A 23,747-nucleotide genomic window follows, 5' to 3' on the forward strand; every position below is an offset into this window, starting at 1 on the left:
TCTAAAATGATTGTACGCATATGTACAAGTCATTGGTGTTTGGTGATGAGTTTTTGGCTCGAGGTCTGCATTTAATGTCACACCAGAGGTGTTCAGCTGGGATTAGGACTTGGCTTTATGCAGACCAGTCCTGTTCTTCCACACTGACTGAATCAATCTTGTTTTATACACAGAGGCTTTGTTGTGTTAGAATAGAAAAGGGTCCTGTTCAAACTATTGGCATAAAATTAGAAGCACACAATTCCCTAGGCTATCCTTATTTGCTTAAACTAGGGATGCACGATATTAGCCGGCCGCCCTCGAGGAACTCCGTGGGGCCTGCATATTTTCCAAGTTGGACCTGCAAAGTGCATACAACCTCGTTCGAATCCGGGAGGGCGACGAGTGGAAGACGGCATTCATTACACCATCTGGCCACTATGAGTACCTTGTCATGCCGTATGGGCTAGCCAACGCCCCGTCGGTCTTCCAGGGGATCATGAACGAGGTGTTCCGGGAGTTCCCTCTCCTGTAGAGTACGTAAAAAGCCTGCGCACTGACTGTAACTCAGTCGGAGACAGGCTCAACCCGACGTTTGGGTGGAAAAAATAGCCCAACATTAAAAACGACCCAGCTGCTTAGTTACAGAAAACTACCCAGCATCTGGGTAAAAAATATTATGACCCAACAAGCTGAACCCAGCTTTTGGGTGTAAAAAATAACCCAGCATTTTAGCGCCCATATAGCTACAATAAAAGTTATAACCTGTAAGTTGATGAAAGTGTTTAATGCGATGCACTTGCTGCCTCAGATACAGTCGTTCTAATGAGACAAAACACAGATCTCCGTCATTCGCTGGTCAACCAACTCCATTTGATCTTGATTTTTCAAAAAATGTTAAGTGTCTGATAAAGCCACAATACCCACTCTAATGATGCAGTGTTTAACTATATTATCTTTTTCCTATATTTCAGTGCTTAGTGGTGTGCCATCCGATTTTTTATTTATCAAAACTGTGCCCCCTGTGATTTATGCCAGTGCCATACCCTATGGTTTTGTGAAACGCCGCCACTGCCAGGCTTGGGGAGTAACGGATACATGTAACGGTGTTACGTAATCAGGATACAGAAATCTAGTAACTGTAATCTGTTACAGTTACATCAAAAAACAAAGTATTCAGATTACAGTTACATTTTGTAAAAAGTGGGAATACTATCAGGATTACATTTGTTTCATTTAAAATGAAATAAATGAGTATTTTGACATAACGCTATATACAGTATTTAGCGCTGCTTCATCATACAGTAGTTCCTGGTTCTGTTACACATGTTGACTCTCGTGAGCCGCCTGCTGGTGCGTGCGCAAATAACACCCGTCTACAGTTATACTCCTCAAACACGGGATGAGGTACCATGCTTGAATCAACGTTGGATTATGTACCATGCTTGAATCAACGTTGGATTATGTTTCGATTTTGAAAATGGAATCAACGTTGATATTGTGAAGTTGTTTTACCGTCTTACCTCCAGCATGGGTACGTACACAACTGTACGTTCAATTAGAACCTAGTTTGCATGTAGATACAGAACACTGTACATTATAAAGGTTACAAAAAAAAATGACTGGCAGCAGTGGCGCCGCTAGCAATTTTGGGCCCTATGAAAGAATATGAGGTTGGGCACCCTACCGCACCAAACATACACTATATTGCCCAAAGTGTTGGGACACCCCCTTCTAATGAACAAGTTTGACTACTTTAGTAATTTCCATGAGTACAGATCTTAATGTTTAAGCATATAATGATATTCTAGGGAATTGTGTGCTTCTAATTTTATAGCAACAGTTTGGACAGGACCCTTTTCTATTCTAACACAACAATGCCTCTGTGTATAAGACCAGGTTAAAAAAAAGAGATTGATTCAGTCAGTGTGGAAGAACTTGACTGGTCTGCATAAAGCAAAGTCCTAATCCCAGCTGAACACCTCTGGTGTGACTTTAAATGCAGACCTTGAGCCAAAAACTCCAAACACCAATGACTTGTACATACATATGGACAGACACCCCTTCTTTAGAACAGAAAAGGGCACTTCCAAAACTGTGGCAACAAAGATGCAAACATAATTCATGTATTTAAAAATTGTATTTCCAGTTTTGTTGCCACAGTTTTGGAAGTGTCTAAAATGATTGTACGCATATGTACAAGTCATTGGTGTTTGGTGATGAGTTTTTGGCTCGAGGTCTGCATTTAAAGTCACACCAGAGGTGTTCAGCTGGGATTAGGACTTGGCTTTATGCAGACCAGTCCAGTTCTTCCACACTGACTGAATCAATCTTGTTTTATACACAGAGGCATTGTTGTGTTAGAATAGAAAAGGGTCCTGTTCAAACTATTGGCATAAAATTAGAAGCACACAATTCCCTAGAATATACATTAACTCACATGTGCTCATGGGTATGCTAGCGATTAGATCACGTCATCAGTGTGGCTCGTTCTTGAAGCAAAGTTTTGCCTGAATGGTGATTAGATTCACTGTGTTGGATCGCTGCATTTAATCTGTGAAAGCAGTACAGAATGATGCGTTTGGTGTATGAAAGAATAAACAGTAATAGCACGAGCAGTGGGTCCTAAAGCCCGCTCAGTAAGGAGTTTTAATCTGTAGGGGGCGCTGTTGGCCTACTTCTAATAAAATGAAAGCAAAATACACAAATAACATTTAGACTGTGTTTCTGATTAAATAAAGCAGTAATTGATGTCACTGATTTATTCATTAATGTGTAATATGTTATATTTTTTAAACAAATTATGAGCTCCAAAATAGTTTCAGAATTTGTACAACTCTTCTGCTTTAGACCATTTACAAACGTTAAATCATAAAATAAGATGTTAAGGTTACCACTGCATCTTTCTGAAAAAAAAAATGCAGTGATTAATATATAGTTTATTTATAGTTATTTTCAAATCTTCAATGTACTGTAATTATAAAATAACTTTATTATTGTTTATTTAATTCTAACAAATAAGTTTTTGTTAAAAACTAACCAAAATTAAAAATAATTATAAATCGGTATCGGCATCGGATATCGGCCAAAATGAGTTTAAAATTATCGGCATATCGGATATCGGCAAAAATCCAATATCGTGCATCCCTAGCTTAAACATTAGGATTTGTACTCATGGAAATTACTAAAGTAGTCAAACCTGTTCCCAATACTTTTGGCAATATAGTGTACAAGCCAACCTAGCTATTCAAAATCTTTGTCTGCAATTTAATAATATTGACCTATTACTTTTGCTATTAATTTTGACCATTAGATATCAGTAACATAATTAATTCAGAACCTGTTTTATGAACATAGACTTTCTGTACCACACTATTCTGCTGATATGGAATGAGTTTGACTACTTAATCAGTTATATTAATAGAAATGCTTCACTGGGGCAAACAAAAAAATCCTAAAATAATAAATGATATCCCATAGCAGCATTTCCAGCAGTATCCCACATTTCTCAATCATGATCTTACTAGGGTTGGGTACCGAAACCGCACCGGTACCTATGTAACCGGTATTTAGGCTACTAGAACCGAATCAGAACGCAGATTTCGGTGCCTCATTTCGGTGCCATGCCTGAGCGATCGATTGAAATATTTCTCCTCTGGTTCTCCGAAACGGACGTAAGAAGTATCATCACTGGCACCGCATGTGAAAAATAATTTCCCGACTGAGAAAATGCACGTAACTCAAGTCGGAAAGCTCTAATAATACAGATCCAACACATCTTTGTAGTAACGAGAGTGTCCATGTTGTTTTCACATTCCGACTTAAAAGCAGAACTCGGGAAACGAGAGCATCGAGGAGCGCGTGAATGCAGTAATTACACTTGCTCTGATGGCAGCAGGTAGCCTTCCGTTAACTAAGCTAAACATGCTTAAATTAAAATTTCGGTGCCACTTAAATGCTTGAGCGATCGATTGAAATATTTGTTTTCCGAAACGGACGTAAGGATCACCGGCACTGCATGTGAAAAATAATTTCTCGACTGAGAAAATTCACGAAAGTAAGTCGGAAAGGGAAATGAGAGCATCTGAGGAGTGCGTGAATGCAGAAATTACACTTGCTCTGATGGCAGCAGGTAGATACCGTTAGCTAGCTAAGCTAAACATTCTTAAATTAAAATGCCTAAAGCTAGGATGACCATAACATCCTCTTTTCCCCGGACATGTCAGGATGCGGTGTATTTAAATATTTTTGAATGAGCGTTTGCGCGGTTTACTTTCACTTTCGATTTCGCAATCACACGCATTATCTCTTTCATCTTCATTTGACCTTCTAACTCTAATTTTATCTGCTTGGTTTTTTTAATCAAAAAACTTGACCCTCTAACATTTGCACTCTCTGTTCTATTTCTATTCTAATGGCCAATCCATCATTTTTTGGGGGATTTTTTATTTATTTATTTATTTATTTATTTATGTTTTAATAAGTATCGGTTCAGGCACCATTTAGGCACCGTAACCGTTTTAAAAGTATCGATTTGGCACCGGTATCGAAAAAGAAAAAAAACGATACCCAACCCTACAGATTTATTTAAACACACAAATATGATAAACAGCAAATAACTTTCTCTTATTTTCTTTTTATTTATTATAGATAATGACCTTCTTACTGTCACGAGGCACACACACGAGGAACGAGGAGACGCTGGAGAAAACTTTACCAAGACTTTATTTTCAGGAACCAAGGGAGACGAACTCAGGAAGACGTTTAACAGCGTCGCTTTGTCTCACACACACGCAGAGAGACAGAGAGAGACAGAGACAGAGAGACAGAGAGACAGAGAGAGAGAGAGAGAGAGAGAGACTTACATACCATGCAGAATTGACGCGCTACATGTAAATGATATTCTTTGTTGTTGTATTTTCCCGTCAAAGAGCTCCTTTGAAATTCTTCAGCTTTTAAGAACTGCCGGGTTCTCCGGCAGTGGGTGGAACTAAAACGCAGACGACAATCTCATTGGCTGGCACTCAGCTATTATCGTCCCTGTTTTTGATTTCAGCAAATCAGTTCGAGTGAACGCACACAACCTGATTAATATTCATGAATCAGCTCGTTAATCCTTAGTGTGTTTTATATTGTTCTTAGAATTCGTAATATTATATTATTATTATTATGTTATAAGTATTATTGTAAGTTTTTTCCCATTTTTTACAGAAACACTGAATAACCAAAAAAGCACCACCACCAGTCAAGTTCAGTTAAAATTACTAATATGCATTCATACATGGTTACCAAGTTTAAATTCTAATTACTAAAGTTCTATCATTAAATAATACTTGATAATCATAATATCATGTTATAATGCTTGACTGACTGATGTTAAGAGTGTACTTTCAGATCTTTAAAAAGCTGTGTGTGTATATATTAATAATAAAAACCTTCATTTAAAAACTGCATGTTGTGTTTACTTGTGTTATCTTTGACTAATATTTAAATTTGTTTGATGATCTGAAACATTAAAGTGTGACAAACATGCAAAAAAATAAGAAATCAGGAAGGGGGCCAACACTTTTTCACACCACTGTATATATATTACTAGCCAATGGCGATTCAATTGCCAAGGTGTCCATAGAGGGTTGAAACAGCTAATAAAAGCATCACAATAATCCACATGTAATCGACAATCGACTCCAGTTGGTCAATTAATGTCTCGTGAAGTGAAAAGCTGTGTTTGTAAGAAACAAATTTATCATTAAGAAAATTTTAATGTCAAACCGTTGCTTCCGGTTGCTTCAGAGTTCATAATATTGCTTTCTCCAGTGAAAAATCTGTCTGAATCAGGAGAGAAATCTGCACAGATCAAGCACTATTTACAAGATGTTAATTTTCAGAACATTTTTTTCATTTTAATTTTACTTTAAGGCATTGTTGCTGTGTCCGGATGGTGATAGCACCACAGTATTTATACAGTTCAAAGGAAATCAAGTTAGGACAGAAAAGGAGAAAATATTTTTTTTTTAATTACACACTTAAGCTTATAAGGGCACCATCAAAAGTTTGTATATGGTTTGAAAATAACAGCAGCAGCAGTTCCTCACATAAGAGAAAACATCTAGTTACAGTTCCATCTCATCACAAAGTTTGACTTTAAGATGAACGCCGATACAACTCAATACAAAAAAAAAAAAATTATCTTTCTAAAATTAAACGTACCATGACAAGACCACCAGCTGTGAATGGAATAACTGATACCAGCAAGCTTGTTCTCTGAAGCTTGGGAACTATGGTGAGTGGGTGGGGACACTGCAGTCCCTAAAGCTTTTAAAAACAACTCAAATGTCTTTTGTCATCAGGTCTTGCACTGAAATGAATGACACACCGGAGGACTATTAAATGTTCTGCACTAGGGGTGTGCGATATATATCGTCTGCGATAATATCGTAGGGCTGGACAATAATTCAATATCAATATGTCAAGTCAAGTCAAGTCAAGTCAAGTCTGCTTTATTGTCAATTCTTCCACATGTACAGCACATACACACAGAGAATTGAAATTGCGGGAGCAAGACACAGACAAAACATGGAACAGAGTCTGACACTTACACTAGCATTATCTGTTTTTTTTCTGTTTTATTTTTATTTAAAAATGACCCTCTAACACTTGCATTATCTATTCTTTTTCTATTCTTTCTACTTGTTTTCTTTTTATTATAAAAACAAAATAAGCACACAAACAAACAAAACCGTGCTACTTATACTGTTAGGCGAAGCCCCGCCCACGAACCCGCCCCCTACTGTCCTTTTTTTGAAAAACTAAAACATGGTCACCCTACTAATGCTAAACTTCCCTTGTAATGACTTGCAATGAGAAGCGTTTCTAAACCTGTTGTCCAACAAAAGAGAACATCATAACCTGTTCTTACTCCGGTCCACAACATCAGTCAAGTGTTTAAAATAACTTCCTTTTGTGATCTAATGCTGCTTCTTATCACAGAATGAGGCAGAAAATATATTGTATACTGTAGAAAAAGGCTATGTCAATTAGCATTGGATTATAAATATACATAATTATTATGAAAATACCCAGACATTAAATGTGTTTATAGCGCTCATTAATGGCCAATCCATCCTATTATGGGTATTTATTTATTTTGTAAAGTATCGGTTCAGGCACCGTTTAGGCACTGGTACGCTTTTAAAAGTATTGATTTGGCACCGGTATCATAAAAAACCCAATCGATACACAACTCTAGATCTTACTCAGCTAAATGTGACTATTAGCTTAACAGCTGTATTCCTTGTTTGCTAACTACCTATGCACATACTGCATACAATGTTAAAAATGTTCTACATTATAAACCTTAACCCAAAAACCTTTAGCTTCATACACTGTAGATTGTGACCCTGCCTGTGGAAACCCAGCTGAAGTATTTTTTTTAAACAGTGGATGAGTAATTCACTCCTTAATTTGCTTAATAAAAGCCTCCTTTGAGATCGTTTTGACAGACATGTTTATTGTGTATTATTTTCAGCGTGTTTATTGCTAAGTTTAGTGCGGCAGAATAGAAGCGCAGCCGTAATTCGCGTGCAGTGTATCTGGTTGCCATGCTGCTGCTCTGTGTAATCAGAGTGAATATGTAGATGTTCTATAGCAAAACTAAATTGTGTTTAAATGTTCGAATGACCAAATCGTCCGGCTCTATTTGCCCCCCTCGAACTCGAAGACATCTCTAATTTGATGGTTTACCATCTGATCTCACTCAGTGACTCTAGGCTACGTAGGACGGGACAAAACCATGCAGTGAATGGGGGGAGATAATATTGCCGGAAATGCAGAAATAAGCCGTAAGTTTGCTTTATTTGTAACTCTTTGGTAGATACATTTATAATTCTATTACATTACTACTACTACTGTTACTACTAATAAAACAGATCTCTGGGGGCCCCAAAAGTGCGTGGGCCCTTAGAATCCTGGCAAAGGACCAGCATAAACCAGCAAAAGGACCAGTTTAAACCAGCATCAAAACATACCTAACCAGCATATGCCGTTTTTTTCAACAGGGCAGCAACTCTTTCCTATTTTAAGCATGTGCTCATTAATATTAAGCTTCTGTGTTCTATGTTCATGTTCTAATGGACTACTCGCACTGAGCCTCGTGACGCACTTCCGTTTTGAAATATTACGGCTCAGTTATTTCCGGTTCTGTATATTGTCAGTGTGCTGTAATCATGTAGTTGACTTAAACGCCTAATAAAATGAGAGTTCGCGGGATGATTTCAAAAGCCGGATATTTTCAGAGACAGAGAAGACATATTCTGATGATTACTGTGTACAGAATTGTCCAAACTCAACGGAACGTAACACAAACCGATCTGAGAAAGCGTGGCTGGTAATCATACGTGATTCAGCACGTGACGCTGCAGTGTTTGTGAGGTCTGATGAATCAGATCAGAAGTATGTGTATGAAATATGCTAGCTATTCTGTGTCATCATTTCACTGTAGCCTAATGCCAAAATATTAATATTCAAAGTAGTCGCATTTCAAATTATTGAAATGTTTAACATCGTTAAATAAGGCAGTTACCGCACATTCATTCAGCCATTTCAGAATAAGAGCACCAACGCACACAAACTACACATTAGCCGTGGTTTCACTACAAATAACACCAAAAAAGCAATTGAACTTAAACCATATAACCACAAATTAACTCGAGTTTTACTACACTGACCATAAGGCTATTAGTAAAAGTGTTGATACAAATTGTAAAAACGGAAAAAACATGGCATTTCTACGAGGGTGCTTATCAGTCAAATTCATTTAAAACTGTGCATTCAACAGGTATGAAATATGATCAGTAAAAGAAAAACACTGTTCACGAGAAGACAAGCGGCAGGTTAGTGGGGAAACATATGTATTTATTATTCAGAAAGCACTTTTGGAAGGGAAATATATTTATAGGAACATTTCAGCAGGTTGGAGATAATTCATGTTAACGCAGAGAATATGATGAATCGGTTTTTTTAAGAAATGCCAGCCCTAAAATGTAGCAATAATCTGCGTTATAATGAGAAACTGTCTGAACGCTAACCGGAAACTCCCGAGCCGTAATAAGTAGAACGCGGAAGTAGTTGTGCAAGTAGTCCATAAGGTCACGTAGCAGCTTGAGCACGACCTAATTAATATTCATGAGCTATCTTCTCGCGACGCCCGAAAAGTCTCGCAGAGTCTCGCGAGAGGCGCTCACTTGTACGGCCGCCATATTGTGTGACACTATTTTGATTCTTATCTGTTGGAAGAGAGAAAGCAAGAGAGAAACTAAGCGGAGCCGAGGGGACCCGCAGAAGAGCTGTCAGAAGAGAGCGAGGCGGCGGCGGCAGCGGGATTCGCGAGCGGAGTTGGGCCTGGTTCTGTAGCAGATCCGCGGCGCTGACACGGTGAGAAAAGCGCTTCAGAGCAGGCCTTCCGAGCAGATCTGCGCTGTTTCTGCTCGTTTCTGACCCCCCGAGGACGCGATGGTCCGCTGGCGTCGCGATCTTTCTTCTGCTCAGTTCGTTGCCGTTAAACGTCTAGCGTTAGTCGTGATTGAGCTCTCGGTTAGCGGTGAAGCAGCTCGGGGGGCTGTGTGTTTGATCTGACAGTTGGTTCGTGGAGGCTATCAGGCCCCGAGCTCCGTGGACCTGAAGAATTATGCTTGACGAGATCCCAGGATATAAAGGTCATGATGAAGCACATTACACGCGCTTTCACGAGCCCAGAACACACACACATGCATCTGAACTGCTGAGCTGTTATTGGCAGATGAAAACAAATCAAGAGACTTCAATCCAAGCGCATAATCTGACGCGCCTAAACTGCGTTTATAGTGATAATAATGTAATAATCAGGTGTCAGAAGTGCATTTCACTGGAGTGCATCATCGTGTATGTGATGAGAACAGCACGGTCTCTGCCTCGAATATACTGTCTGTCATATCGTATCCCATAATGCAGTTTAGCCTACATTCCAAGCAACATAAATGATCAGACAAATGACGAGACCAGCACTTAAATGTTGCAAGCTGTCTCACACACATTTCAGAAACAGCAGTAAGTGTGTGCTGATCAGAAGGCCAGTGTTACACGGTGAACAAAAACCCTAGTCCTGCGGTCCAAATGTGGCGTTGTGTGATGCATTAACCTGGAAAAGACTTCACAATCAAACAGCAAAGTTAATGAAGCTGGTAAAGTAGGGCTGTATGATTTGAAGGAGAACTCAAATTGCATTTTTTCCCTAATAAAATAGCTGTTGCTATAGTAGACCGTAGCCAACTGAAAAACAAATACTGTGGAAGTCAATGGCCCCACATGAAATAAAAAACCTATATATATATATATATATATATATATAATAAAACCGGGTTGCTATAAAGTAGTAGTGGTAGTAATAATAATAGTCAGAGGGCAGAACACTCAGGATTTAGATGGTCCAGATTTTAATATGCCCTGCCAAACTGAGGTTATCACACCGACGCTTTACTGATAACATTTCACAGTTCTTGATTATGACTCTTATAGCACAAACAAAACCACTAGCTTAAGTAATACAATGTTCAAACATTATTAAAGACAAACAAACAGTCAGTAATCAAATAAGAAATGGCAAGAAATACCACAAATAAACAATACAACAAATGTACAAATAAAGAGGTTTTTCAGGTAGCTCGATCAATAATATTTAGGTAAGACACTACTGAAATGAAGTAATCGGATGTCAAATAATACTGCGTAGTCTTCACTATATAAACTAACTAGATTTATGATTATTAAAGACATGGAAGGAATAATTTGGTCACGTTAAGACCAAGCGGGTGCGCTGTCTCAGAAGAGCTTCAGTGAGCAGGCAGCGCTAGGCCTGCTCATAATCACGCTTATTCATGGGTCATACCACCACAACTTTATACGGAAGATTTATTTAAAGATAGTGATATATATCAAATATATATTTTCTGTAAATAAGGTTGCAATGACATCTACATTTTAGAGACCAGCGAAATGTCACAATTCTCAACACCACAGCAGAGTACTAGAGTAACTAATGTTAGTTAAAAAAACAACAACAAAAGGTCCTCAAAATTAGTGAAAATAATTAAACTGTACTAAAAAAGCAAAGTAATACAATAGAATAAAAAAGATACAAATGAAACAAACTGTGCTTTAAGTTTTTAATGCAAGTCTAAAGTATTAAAGTAGCCTACTAGATAAATTGAATAACAAAACAGCATAGTCTTCACTGTAAGATTTAAACTTCCTTTGTTACAAAAGTCTTTCAGTCAAGAGCAGGGAGATATTTTGTATTTGTTGTTTGATTAATATCAAGCACACAGTCGCAGCAGGAATATTAGGCTGCTGTCACTTTAAGAGCTGCACGGATCCAGTTTACTGTTACACACGTATTTTCATTCTCAACGCTTTACGTTCATTTATTACATAACCGGCGAGGGTTTACGTGAATAATCACTAATCACCACATTTTTGTGCACCGTTTAATTGGCGCTAAAAGTTGACTTTGTTTTGATTTTGAGCGCATACACAGTAATCCTCCCGAGGAACAGCGCAAGCTCTCTTTCACGCTTTTAAAAACATGAATAAATCTAATATACTTTAAGAAATCAAGCACATCCCATTTTGCGAAAGTCTCGTTACTGATTTTACTGATTTGTGCGTGAAATTGTGCTTTTATGGAGGAGCGTAAGAGCACCGCTGGAAACGGGGCGATCTCGATTACTGTGTTTTCATAATCGGTGGAGGCCGAAACTGAAACTTTTGGCTGCCAGTAGTGTTGTCACGGTACCAAAATTTCAGTATTCGGTACCAATACCAGTGAAAATCCACGGTTCTCGGTACCAATTTCGGTACCAAAGCAAAACACAAAAACATGCTATTTGAACAACATTTTTATTAATAACGTTAAACAAAACTTAAATGTACAAAACCAATGCCATTCTTTATACTTTTAAAATTGTTTCAAGTTTTTCCACAAGTAAAAGTATGAAAAAGTAAACAAGTTTCACCCAAAAGTTTAGTCATAGTTCTGCTGCCGCTGAAAAACATCTGTAAACTGTTGTCTGTTTTAGGGTTTGCTGGTGTGTTTCAGGATCGTCCTCAGTCTGCAGCTGTAAAAGAACAATATAATATACTTCAGTAAAGCTTCACAATTTAGCCCCTGGGTATTTGTCAAGTATGGTATCAGCTTATACTCCTACGAGATCTCTGAGGTCCAAAAATCAACACCTCCTTTGTGTTACTAAGACAAAATACAACCACAGGGGAAATAGAGCCTTTTCACGAGCCGGTCCAAAACTGTGGAATGACCTCCCTCGTACTATTAGATCTGTTAACTCACTACCGCTTTCAAAGCTATGTTAAAAGCACATCCTTTAAAGGGGTCATATGATGCTGCTAAAAAGAACATTATTTTGTGTATTTGGTGTAATGAAATGTGTTTGTGGTTTAAAGTTAAAAAAACATTATTTTCCACACACTGTACATTATTGTTTCTCCTCTATGCCCCGCCTTTCTGAAACGCGTCGATTTTTACAAAGCTCATCGTTCTGAAAAGCGAGGTGTGCTGTGATTGGCCAGCTATCCAAGTGCGTTGTGATTGGCCGAATACCTCAAGCGTGTGACGGAAATGTTACGCCCCTCACCATACTGTGATGCCGTGTCCCGGGCCGGAGCGACGAGACAAAAACATTAAAACCCATTATAAACGAGGCATTTGTTGCATCCAGTGGGGACATAATTACGGATTATAATGACTTATACTGTCTTTTTACGTGTTATCGCGTTATACGCGTTTATGCGTATCGCGCCGCGTAAACATAAAACCATGTCTGCATTTGTGATCGGAGAAATGACAAACAACAAGCCCTACTCTACACTACCCAAAACTCACGTTTGAATCATCAGTGGCAAATCCTTTAAATATAAAAAACATACTTACAGTCTGTGAGTCATGAAGCGCCAGACTGTCCTTGCAAAGTTGGAACTGCCCCACTTTATAGAAACAGCCTTTGAGCACAGACGTCAGTCTAGCACGAGATTATGCACTTTAAAAATGTCATTTAGAAATTCATTTGTAAGTCGCTTTGGATAAAAGCGTCTGCTAAATGACTAAATGTAAATGTAAAAAACACTCCCGTTATAATCAGTGATGCCATCTACGCTCTGATGAATAAATCTCGTATACTTACTAGAGCCCGACCGATATGGGTTTTTTGGGGCCGATACCGATATTAGGGAGTAAAAAAAGGTATATACCGATATATCGGCCGATATTCTGTGTGTATATTATAGTACAGTACCAGTCAGAAGTTTGGACACTTTCCCATTCCTGTGTCCAAACATTTGACTGGTACTATATATAGAATACAGTATAGACATAAACAGAATATATACACACAAACACATTTTTTGCAATGATCACTCAAATGTGGTGATCAAACACTTATAATGACGTGACAGAGATACGTAATGATGGAGGCAGGGCATTTAACAATTTAACAATAAACTTTATTATCCAAAATGAGTCTGACATCAGTTCACTGAACTGTAAAGTTGAAGTTTATTCAACTTTAATTGAATTCAATTCCATTCAACTTCATTGCTTTGAAGTTTATTTCACTTCATGGATTTGCGCCACTGTCTTCACACACAGACGAAACTTACTAGAGAAGTGTGACATAATATACCTCTGTAAATAAATACTAGGGGTCGACCGACGTGTTTTTTAAGGCCGATGCCGATACCGATTATTACAGATCAAGTAGACCGATAACCGATATTTTGAACCGATATATATGTCTGGTGTAAAAATGAAAATTAATGTCAAAATTAAGAATTGAAAATGACCGATACCGATAATCATAAAAATGCTTAATATCGGCTCTGTTTAGTGTGGCGTGTCGAGACTCATCAGCGAGTAACGCATCTGCTCTAGCGAAGCTCGCAACCGCTGCGCTGTCGTTTGAACTTTGAGCCGAGCGATAAACGTTTCGTTCTGCTTCTGGTGCATAAACATTATATCAAACATTTATCAAACTCTTGTTATCGGTTAATCAAGCAAAATTACATCGCGAGAATGACTGTCTGCCCTCTCACAATCAGTTTGAAGCCATCTTTACTCCGTGGCTTTGCCTTGTTGAATATACTGTAAAAGGAGTGTATGTGAGAATGCAGTATGACTCGGACATTCCTTTTACTCTGGTGTTTTGTGGTGCTGGTGGTATTTCATCTGTGCCAGTGGATGCATGCGAATACATTTCTTCCGTCGGTTCACAAGGAAGTGAGTGCATGAGTAACATCCCTTCAGAATGGCCATTGCATTCATGCAGTCAGTGGACATGACCGTAAATCTCAGCGCTGCAAATACACATTGAAAGTTGAAACCTTTGACACAGCAGCAGCAGACCAACAAACATAAAACGCTGTAATAGACACAGTTTGCTTTGTTAAAATTGTGCAGCTACAAAAGATTAGCAGCGCACATTCTGAAAACCCTGCGCTCACATTAGAAAAAGCTGCAGTTCTAGATCTTGCGTCTCTTGTGTGTTTCTGTGTGAATGCTTTATTCAATCGTCCTGCTGCCAGCAGAATTTCTGCTTCATTTACTAGTTTCTTCGCTGTTTTGTGCATGCACCTGTTGAATGTGAGAGCTGCTGCTTCATTGTAGTTTTTAGCTTTTTCCTCAGCAGCAGCACAACAACGTGTTGTGTGTTAATCATACCGTAGCGCTGTAAGTCGCTGAGTGATATATTTGGCATTTTTAATTCCTGGCATCGGTCAATAAGTGCTCTAGAAAGGCAAACACTGTAAAAAAAAAAACGTTGTGCGTTTTTCATGTACCGTTGGCATTTGTAAATGCCGACATAATAGTAATTTTCAGGTAAACTATTCCTTTAATCATGGCAACCTTAGCTGTGATCATGATTGTTTTCTAAGTAGAGAAGAGATAGAGAGGGAAGGTCTTTGAAAGCGAACTGCAATCAGCCTTTCGTCTTCAAACAGATCAATTCACAACACATGCTGAAGAAGCAACCTGAAAGTGGTTTAAAGCAACAGGAAGTGTCTTGTTCCAATGCTATAACATTTTGAGTCACTTTCTTATGTTTATATCTTTGTTGACATGTACCTATATTTACATAGCTGTGTCTAGCCGAGCTCGCATGTAGGGTTATCAGTAAAGGAGCAAGAGGTGCCAGTGAAGTGGCAGCCACAGCTTCATACGGTCTAGTGTTTCGTGTTCACTATCTTCCATGGCAGAAAAGATCTCCAACATTGTGATTTGCTCCATTGTTTTGGCAGAGCATCTTTTAGTCGAAAGGGCTGGGTAGGAGTTGGACTGGGTGTAAAATATTGATTTCTCAATTTTAATTGATTCTCATTTTATGAAACGATATTGATTCTTAAATCCCAAGAATTGATTAGTCTAGTTTTCAGTTAATGAAGGAAACATTGTAGTGCACCTCCCATCCAATAAATCGCAATAAGCTTTGTAATTTGTTGCTTTTGATATGAAACAATGTCTCAGATTTCAAATTCTGTATGTTTTGTTACAATAGTCAAACAATAAATGCCGTTTTGGCACTGTTTAATGTGGAGTGACGGTTCGCTGTAGCGCCTCGGTTCAAGAGAAGCTGATAATCTCCTCCACTTTGATATAAGGCTGAAACGATTAGTCGACAATATCGAAAACGTCGACAAATATTTTTGTTGTCGAGTAGTCGTTTGATCTCATATGACCTAATGCAGTGTTTCCCAGCCGGGTGCCGTGTAAAAAATCCTTTTTTAATATTTTTAAATTGCTAAAATGTAAAAAAAAAGCATATATTATATAATATCCATTTCTGATGTCGCCAATAATTAGAGATGCACCGAAATTCCGGCTGCCGAAAATTAGTTCACCGCTCAGGATTCACTGTCACGTGGTGTGACGCTCTGTGTATTATCCTGTTTCGTTTTTTTTTTATTAAGTTCATTTAGAAAAACGTTTGGAGCATTTTTTGTTTGTTAAATATAAGTTTTTGTTTTTTAAAGTAATGACCAAGCGGCCAGCGGCAGACTCAAATCATCACGACTTGCCTAAAATAAAATCTATAGATATAAAACAGTTCAAGCATATAACAATGTTTAAACATTAAACCTAGATAAATGTGCGCTGTATCCAATAGTTTGCGCAGAGAGTGGAAGCTGAAGTGCGCTTTGCAGGACATAGACACACCAGCGCGATCACTTGTGTTTTTTTCAGTGGAAAAAATAAGGTAAATAAGGTAAGAGTAATACATCATTCGTAACTGTAAAGGGTCTACTTTTATTTGTGTGCACTCACAATATCAACACAACGTTGTGCTTTTATAAAATAAAGAAAACAAACACGATGCGCTTTCTGCTGTCTCGTCTTGAACAGGCACGCTTCACAAAAATGAACCGAAACTCCGCGAATACATGCCTCACAGACATGATCAATATATCTATAGAAAGCTTTAAATTACTACTTAATGAAATAAAATAAATCAAAAACTCTTTCATTATAATTATAATCCGTAAAATGGAAACTTGTCTAAAGGCACGTAATGAGGAGATGGGGAGTCAGGATCGTCATCTTCATCTTTGCGACACGGACTCAGAAAACACTAGTTTATTAGTAAATAATTAAAATATCTCCTTACCATTTCCCCCAGACACATTCATGGTAATTACTTTTGCCGGTGCTTTGCGGCAAGCTTAAGGCTATTGCGTGCATTTGAACGCAGAACTGTTCAGCTGCACTGACTGCACACTCGCTGCTGCTGGACACTAAACACCGTCGAGCCGCTCTTCACAGTCACGGCAGCACGGCCTCCTGTTGTTTCCACAAGCGCGGCAATTTTTTTCATCACTAATTGATGGATGTCTAAAATATAAAAATAAGGAGAAGCCTAAAACAGGCCCGAGGCCCGGCCCGAGTCTGGCGTGAAAACTGGCCCGAAGCCTTGCTCCAGGGGCGTAAAAAAGCTTGTGGCCCGTCGGGCCCAGGCTGCAGGGCTCTACCGCTCATGCTCATCAGAACACTCAAAAATCGAGCCGACTGGAAACATCTATGTAGTACAATATTGTTTCTATCTGCAATCGCCCTACTGTAACATGGTGTGGTAAATGGGCAACTCTGGTAACGCTGCCCTCTCATTCATTGGTCTGCTAACTGCTATGTTATGCTCACGTGTCTTCTGATAATAATAGCTTTGTAGGACTAAACATTATTTGGATAATTGGTAAAAAAAATAAAAAATGTTAAATATCTCAACCCTACTGTTAGACCTACCTGAAAAACTAAAAAGCAATTTATTTAATTCGAAGGCCTGTTGTTATTTTTTTATTTGTGCTATAATTATTAATTTCTTTATTTGTTCTTATTTTATTTATTCGGTGACCATAAACTCATTAGTCAGCTAGAAAAATAAGCACTCAACTTTGAGTGTATTCTAAGCGTTTGTATATAAACCAGTTAATTTAAACCTTCAATGTTATAGTAATATAGTGCAAACTGACTCATGTATATTTCACAGCATTAGATGAGAATTTTTATTTTTTTCTTGAGAATTTGCCATGTACTGTAGCCTACTTGATATTTATCTAAAATAATTAAGCTGAATCGCAAGCTTGTGAATCAAAATCGAATTGTGAAATCTGTGTCAATAGTAAAGCCCAACCGATATATCGTTTAGCCGTTATTATCGGCCGATATGAGCATGTCGCCGATATATCGGTATCGGTGAATATGCTGCCGATATGAAAATTTTTTTACAGAACATATAATGCAGATAAAATGCTTGAAATGGTGTAATTACTTAGTTTGTCCAGCAGAGCGCGCTCCATTCACGTCATTATAAGTGTTTGATCACCACATTTGAGTGATCATTGCAAAAAATGTGTTTGTGTGTATATATTCTGTTTATGTCTATACTGTATTCTATATATAGTACCAGTCAAATGTTTGGACACACGAATGGGAAAGTGTCCAAACTTTTGACTGGTACTGTACTATAATATACACACAGAATATAGGCCGATTTTTACTCCCTAATATCGGTATCGGCCCCAAAAAACCCAAACCCATATCGGTGTGGCTCTAGTCAATAGCTCTACTTATGTGCACAAGTGTAAATTGAGACTGTTTAGTCAGCATTGTATATAAAGTCTTGGTAAAAAGTGAGGAAAATCAATGTATTGCATTGTTTTATGTTATCTTAGATTGAGTTTGAATGAAGTCATCTCTGGTTTGTCGACAACATGTGGAGGCTGTGAAAAGATCATGTTTTTATCTTGAACAAAGCTAGCATTTGTGCATCAGGATTCATGTGAATGCGAGTCCCTCCCACTGAAAATGAACTGGGAACTCGCGGTAAAATAGGCTGCCTGTAATGAAGAGCATGTTTGTTTTTGTGAAAGACGTGCAGCTCTTGGGTCGTTCCACACATTTGGGCATTATCTGTTAATTACTTATTACTCCTGCTTTGCATTGGGCCTTGAGCACTAGGGCTGTCAAAATGGCTGAAAAACTAAATGCAATTTTGTACTTAAATATGATCAATATTCAGAATTAAAAGGCATAATTTCAGTTAGGGAGAAAACGCTTTTGTCTTCTCTCCTGAACGACCGCACTGTATCAGTGCATTCTCTTAAAGTGACAGCACTTTCTTAATATTAATCAAACAGCAACAACAAAGAAATCACTCACTGCTCTTGACTGAATAGCTCTTGTAACTTTAATAAAGATTAATCTTTAATGTACACAGTCAAATATGCAATGCTATTTTACATTTCATTACTTTATTCAATTTCTGTACCTGAAAACTAATGTTAGACCTACCTAAAAAAAACCCTGAAAAGCACTGTTTATTTTATTTGTATCTTTGCTCTATTGTGTTTATTCGTGCTGTTGCTGGTAGTTAGATAGATTGTTCTTATTTTCTTTATTTTTATTTGACAGTATAGTTTTTCCCTAAAGCACATACCGAACCGTACCGAAACCGTGACTCTAAAACCGTGACACGAACCGAACCGTGAGTAAGTTGAACCGTTCCAGCCCTTATGACTATCTTTGAAAAAAGTGCATAATGTTTAAATTAATGTTTATAAACCATATATAATTATGTTGCTTAAACAATTAGAAACAAAACCGCATCATGTATGTATGTATAGTTTAATACAATGAGCCGAAAACCAATCACAAAGAGTACTTTCTTCATTTAAAAACATGAGATGCAGTGGGATGAGGACAAACCACCATAAAGTCTCGAGATGTGTTTTTTAAGAACTTACATTAATATTACTCTGCTTTCTGAACATGTTCTTGTGCGAGACGCGAGTGCAGTGGTGGTAGATGTCCCTCTAGAGAAGGTGGTAAATATGTGTTCTGTGTGGACGGCTTGGTTTCAGTTTTGCTGTAGATCTTCTCCTTCCACAATATTTTGAACAACGCAGCAGCGCCGCATCGTATGGGTTCAGGATAGACTAACACAAGCATTATAATGCAGTGACACCGTCATCCTCATCGCATCTCGTGTACTGCTGATAAAGCAGCCTGACACACACCTAACAGAATGCAGCGTTTTTGCATTCGAATGTGGATTTATGTTTTAAATTCATTTATTTATTTATCTTATATATATATTTTTTTTCTCTCCAGACATTTTGTTGTTTTTAATTTTTCTGGATTTTGTTTAAGATTCAGTGCAAATTCAATATCAAATATGGTGGTAATCACATTAGTGCAGACAAACTGTGATATTGCTTACTAACACAATGTTTTAATAAACTATTGTTATTATTTGAGAAGTACATTCTACTGTACAGTAGTAATTTAGAAATTTTTATTATTGTTTTATTAGTAATTATTTCTTTTCTAGCAAACGTTAAATCCATAAAGGTTTTTATTTAGGCAGGAAAGCAGAGGTGGACCGAGACCAGCCTCTGTGCTTCTACCACTGAACAAACCAAAGCATGTGCCTTTGACTCATCACATTATAGCCTACACGTCACTGACTCTCATGAGACTCTGACAGCAGTTCAGTCTCTGCTCGCGGAGCCCTGTGTGAACTCCAGAAGCACACTCGCTGATGTGCTGTGAGGAGTTTATTCAGTGTGCTGGAGCTGAAGTCTGCAGGACTCCGGTTTATCATCACTCTGACATAATCAACATGTGATGGTGATGAAAACATCCCGCATATGAAGCTAGAGATAAAAGATTACAATCAGGAAAATCAGCAGCACTGTATTGTGTATCTTTCTAAATGCTCTCTCATTTTGTGGAGACTAGCATCGTCACTGGACCAAAACTGCAGTATTGGTACCAATACCAGGAAAGTTTCACCGTTCTCTGAGACAGATTTTTTATTTTTTTTATTTCACTCTTTGAAAATAAAAATAAATGAAATTTTACACAAATGTTAACTATCACAAATATATCTGTCATAATTACTAGGGATGCACCGAAATGAAAATTCTTGGCCGAAGCCGAGCAAAATGAAACACTGGGCTGAACACAGAGTTTTTTCCCCATGTATTTTGCCAAATTTTTTTTACCATTGCATAAATTAAAAAGCCAAAATGTGCTTTTTACTGTTTTGTCTCACTTTTCAAAGAAAAAAAATCAAATACAAAACAACAATTTACAAATATTTAACACTGAACATTTTTAACATTCTGGCAGACACTATACCAACAAAGCACAATTTAACTTAAAATGAATAAGTTAGTAAAATAATAATTTTCTGGCCATCAGACCCCCTTCTTGAATCAGGCGTGTATTTTTTACTGTACAATTACAAGAAGCCTTGCTGAGAAGAGACTTCTTTTAAAACATTAGAAAATATTACAGATCCTAATTTGAACACTATGTGTGAATGTTATAATAAATGTATTAAAAAAGAGCTGTTGTAATGATTATTGTCTTACCTTTTCTTTTCTTTTACAGAACAACAGTAACATTACAATACTAACATTTATGAATGTTGATAAGAGTTCTTGCTTTTTCTCAACTTTTATTTTGGCGGAAAATAATAATTTCGGTTGCCGAACATTCGGTGCATCCCTAATAATTACGGTTGATAGCTGCACACATGCATTTGCTGCTCTCGTGATTTCGTCCCGCTCACTGAACTTACATCCGTTTGGGAGAGAAACGCAAGCCGTTATTAGTGTTCACTGCACCGCCAGAATGATGCTTTAAGTGTGTGGATTCATGTTGTTTGTTCAGTGTCATTTTAATTTGAGTTCAGAACTGAAAGAGCAGAATGAAACGCCCTTGCGCACACAGCTGTGCTGCCAATCCACCTAGCGTCCAAATCTAAATGTTGATCAAACTGAATCGAATCCTGCTTACGCTGAGCGAGAGAAGGCAACAGCTGCATTTTAGGAAACATTACTGTTTTTAGGTCTGATGTACTAAAAAACAGCTGATTTATACAGTCAAATATACAGAAATATACAGTAGATCCATTTAACAATAGCACTGAAGTAAGAAATACTACAGAAATTGAATGATCAAATGTAAAAAATACAACTGGGTAACACTTTATAAAAAGCACAGTTAACATGGCACTTAACTCATTTGCAAACTAGTAGGCCAATTCATAAACACATTTTAATTAATAAATGTGCTTAACCGAAACACATTTAGCATAAATATGAATGAATCGTTTATAAAATATGCTCTCTCTGTTTTTAATACATGGATATGCTGTGTCACAGTAGTTAACATTATTACGGTTTAATTAGCCCACAGGCCTATGTAAAGAGTTACATAACTTGCTAACCAAACCTAGGTCATGGGAAATACTAAATTAAAGACATAGTATTTTGCATTAATATTAAGTGTTTCTGAAATCTTTACAAATACATGAAACGTCAATGTGTATCAATTCACTTTACACAAACATTACTATGATTTAATAACCGTCAGCTAACGCACGGCTCTGGTAAATAGACACGCATCTTGATTTATTTTATTTTATTTCATTCACTAAAGACATGACTGACTGTGTTTATGTGTGTATTCACAAAGACGGCATTTTGACATTGTATTTGATTTTATTTTATTCACAGTGTGCGTTTGGCCATTCATGCTCAATAAGATGCAGAAGATAACTCAATGCAGGCATATATCATATATCACCCAGCCCTATTATTTTGCTTATTTGACTAATCCTCTTTGCAGGGCTTCAGACAAAAAAATAGAGTAAGGAGCCACTGGCTCCTATAAGAAAAAAACTTAGGCGCAAAATTATTTTTCTAGGTGCCACAGAATAAACATGTTTTATTTATTTAGTTATTATTATTATATATTATATTTATATATTATTATATGTATATATATTTGTTACATTTTAATGTTTCAATCATACTGTCATGTGTTTATGTCTCATCTTTTCTTGACTTTATCAGCATTTTAATCGATCTTGTAGAGGACCTGGGAACTAATGTCTTTTCCAGCTTGAAATATACAGTCACACATTGTTCATTACACAGAATCTGTACCGATATCACGGACTGTAAGCATCACTTGGCCACTGAGTGTAGTTTGGGCTCAATGCATCCTGTAAATGTTGTCTTTCACACTTTCAGTCTGTTTTTCTTCATTAGTAAAATGCAATTTTATAGGAGTTGAATCGTGTAGACAACAGGTTAAGTAAGAATATTAAAATGCAATAGCACATAAATATAGCAAAATGCTCCTCTTTATAGTTATTTTTCTAGCTGACTGATGAGCTTATGGACGGTTATTCTGAATGGTTATTATTACGTTGCAATGTTTACTAGCTTTACAGGTTTTCCGCAGTTTGAAACACTGAATGAGCTTTTACACGAGACATTTCAGTCAGTTGTGTAGGCTCTCTTATAAAATAGCTTATCTTTTGATGTAATTTATGTTCATTATGTACTATAGTAGTAAAGAGAGATATAATGGATTCACTTGCCGCTTGAACTGAGGCGCTAAAGCGACCGTGCCTGCCGCATTAAAGAGCACCAAAAGATAAACATCACATTTTCATTGTTGGGTGAACTATCCCTTTAAAGTAACAAAGCACAAAGCTGTTTGCGATTACTGGACGGCAAGTGCGCTTCAAATAATATGAAGTTCATGCATTAACAGAACACAGACTAAGATCTTGATAAGAAGAAGCCATATTAGTAATGATTATAAACGAGAATTGTTAACGATATTGCCAATATCCACACAGCTTACAGCTTTACCTGTTGCAGTTTGTTCAAGTTGTGCACGAAATAGACGCTGCACGATAAATCGAAATGGAATCGAGATCAAGATTCGACAGAAGCTAATTGTCTGTCATGCGTATCTTTCAGTGAAGCACGGTTCTGTGATCAGCAGTAAATCTCCATCCGAAGGCCAGAGGGCTTAAATACTATGAAATATGTTGCGTGCCTTATTCTGTGTAAGAAGCCACATCATCTCACAGAAGGATTTATTTCAAACACTCGACTGACGTTATGAAGTGAGTTTGGAGTAAAAACATGTTATTAAATGTGGTATTTTCACATGCTTTCAGATGGAGCAGCATTTACTACACAGAGCCGTAGTTCACTGAGAAACTATGCAAACAGCTGTCATTATCGCCAACGATTTCTTCAATTTCATCGCGCAATAAAATCGTCTGCGATTTTTTTGCGTAGCTTGTCAGTGAACTACAGCTATGTGTAGTAAATGCTGCTCCATCTGAAAGCAGGTGATGATG

General features: G+C 37.5%; 1 protein-coding gene across 1 annotated transcript in view; it reads left to right on the top strand.

Moving 5' to 3' along the window:
* The first annotated feature begins 9,179 nt into the window (after positions 1-9,179).
* LOC107696859 (TGF-beta-activated kinase 1 and MAP3K7-binding protein 2-like) overlaps positions 9,180-23,747 on the top strand; it is a 39,730-nt gene continuing 25,162 nt past the window's right edge. Inside the window, exon 1 of the mRNA XM_016497393.1 lies at positions 9,180-9,411. The gene's annotated coding sequence lies outside the window, so the exon portion shown is untranslated. The remainder of the gene's footprint in view (positions 9,412-23,747) is intronic.

The sequence above is a fragment of the Sinocyclocheilus anshuiensis genome, unplaced genomic scaffold (genome assembly GCF_001515605.1).
Source record: "Sinocyclocheilus anshuiensis isolate Anshui unplaced genomic scaffold, SAMN03320099.WGS_v1.1 scaffold1416, whole genome shotgun sequence".
NCBI classification, from domain to species: Eukaryota; Metazoa; Chordata; class Actinopteri; order Cypriniformes; family Cyprinidae; genus Sinocyclocheilus; species Sinocyclocheilus anshuiensis.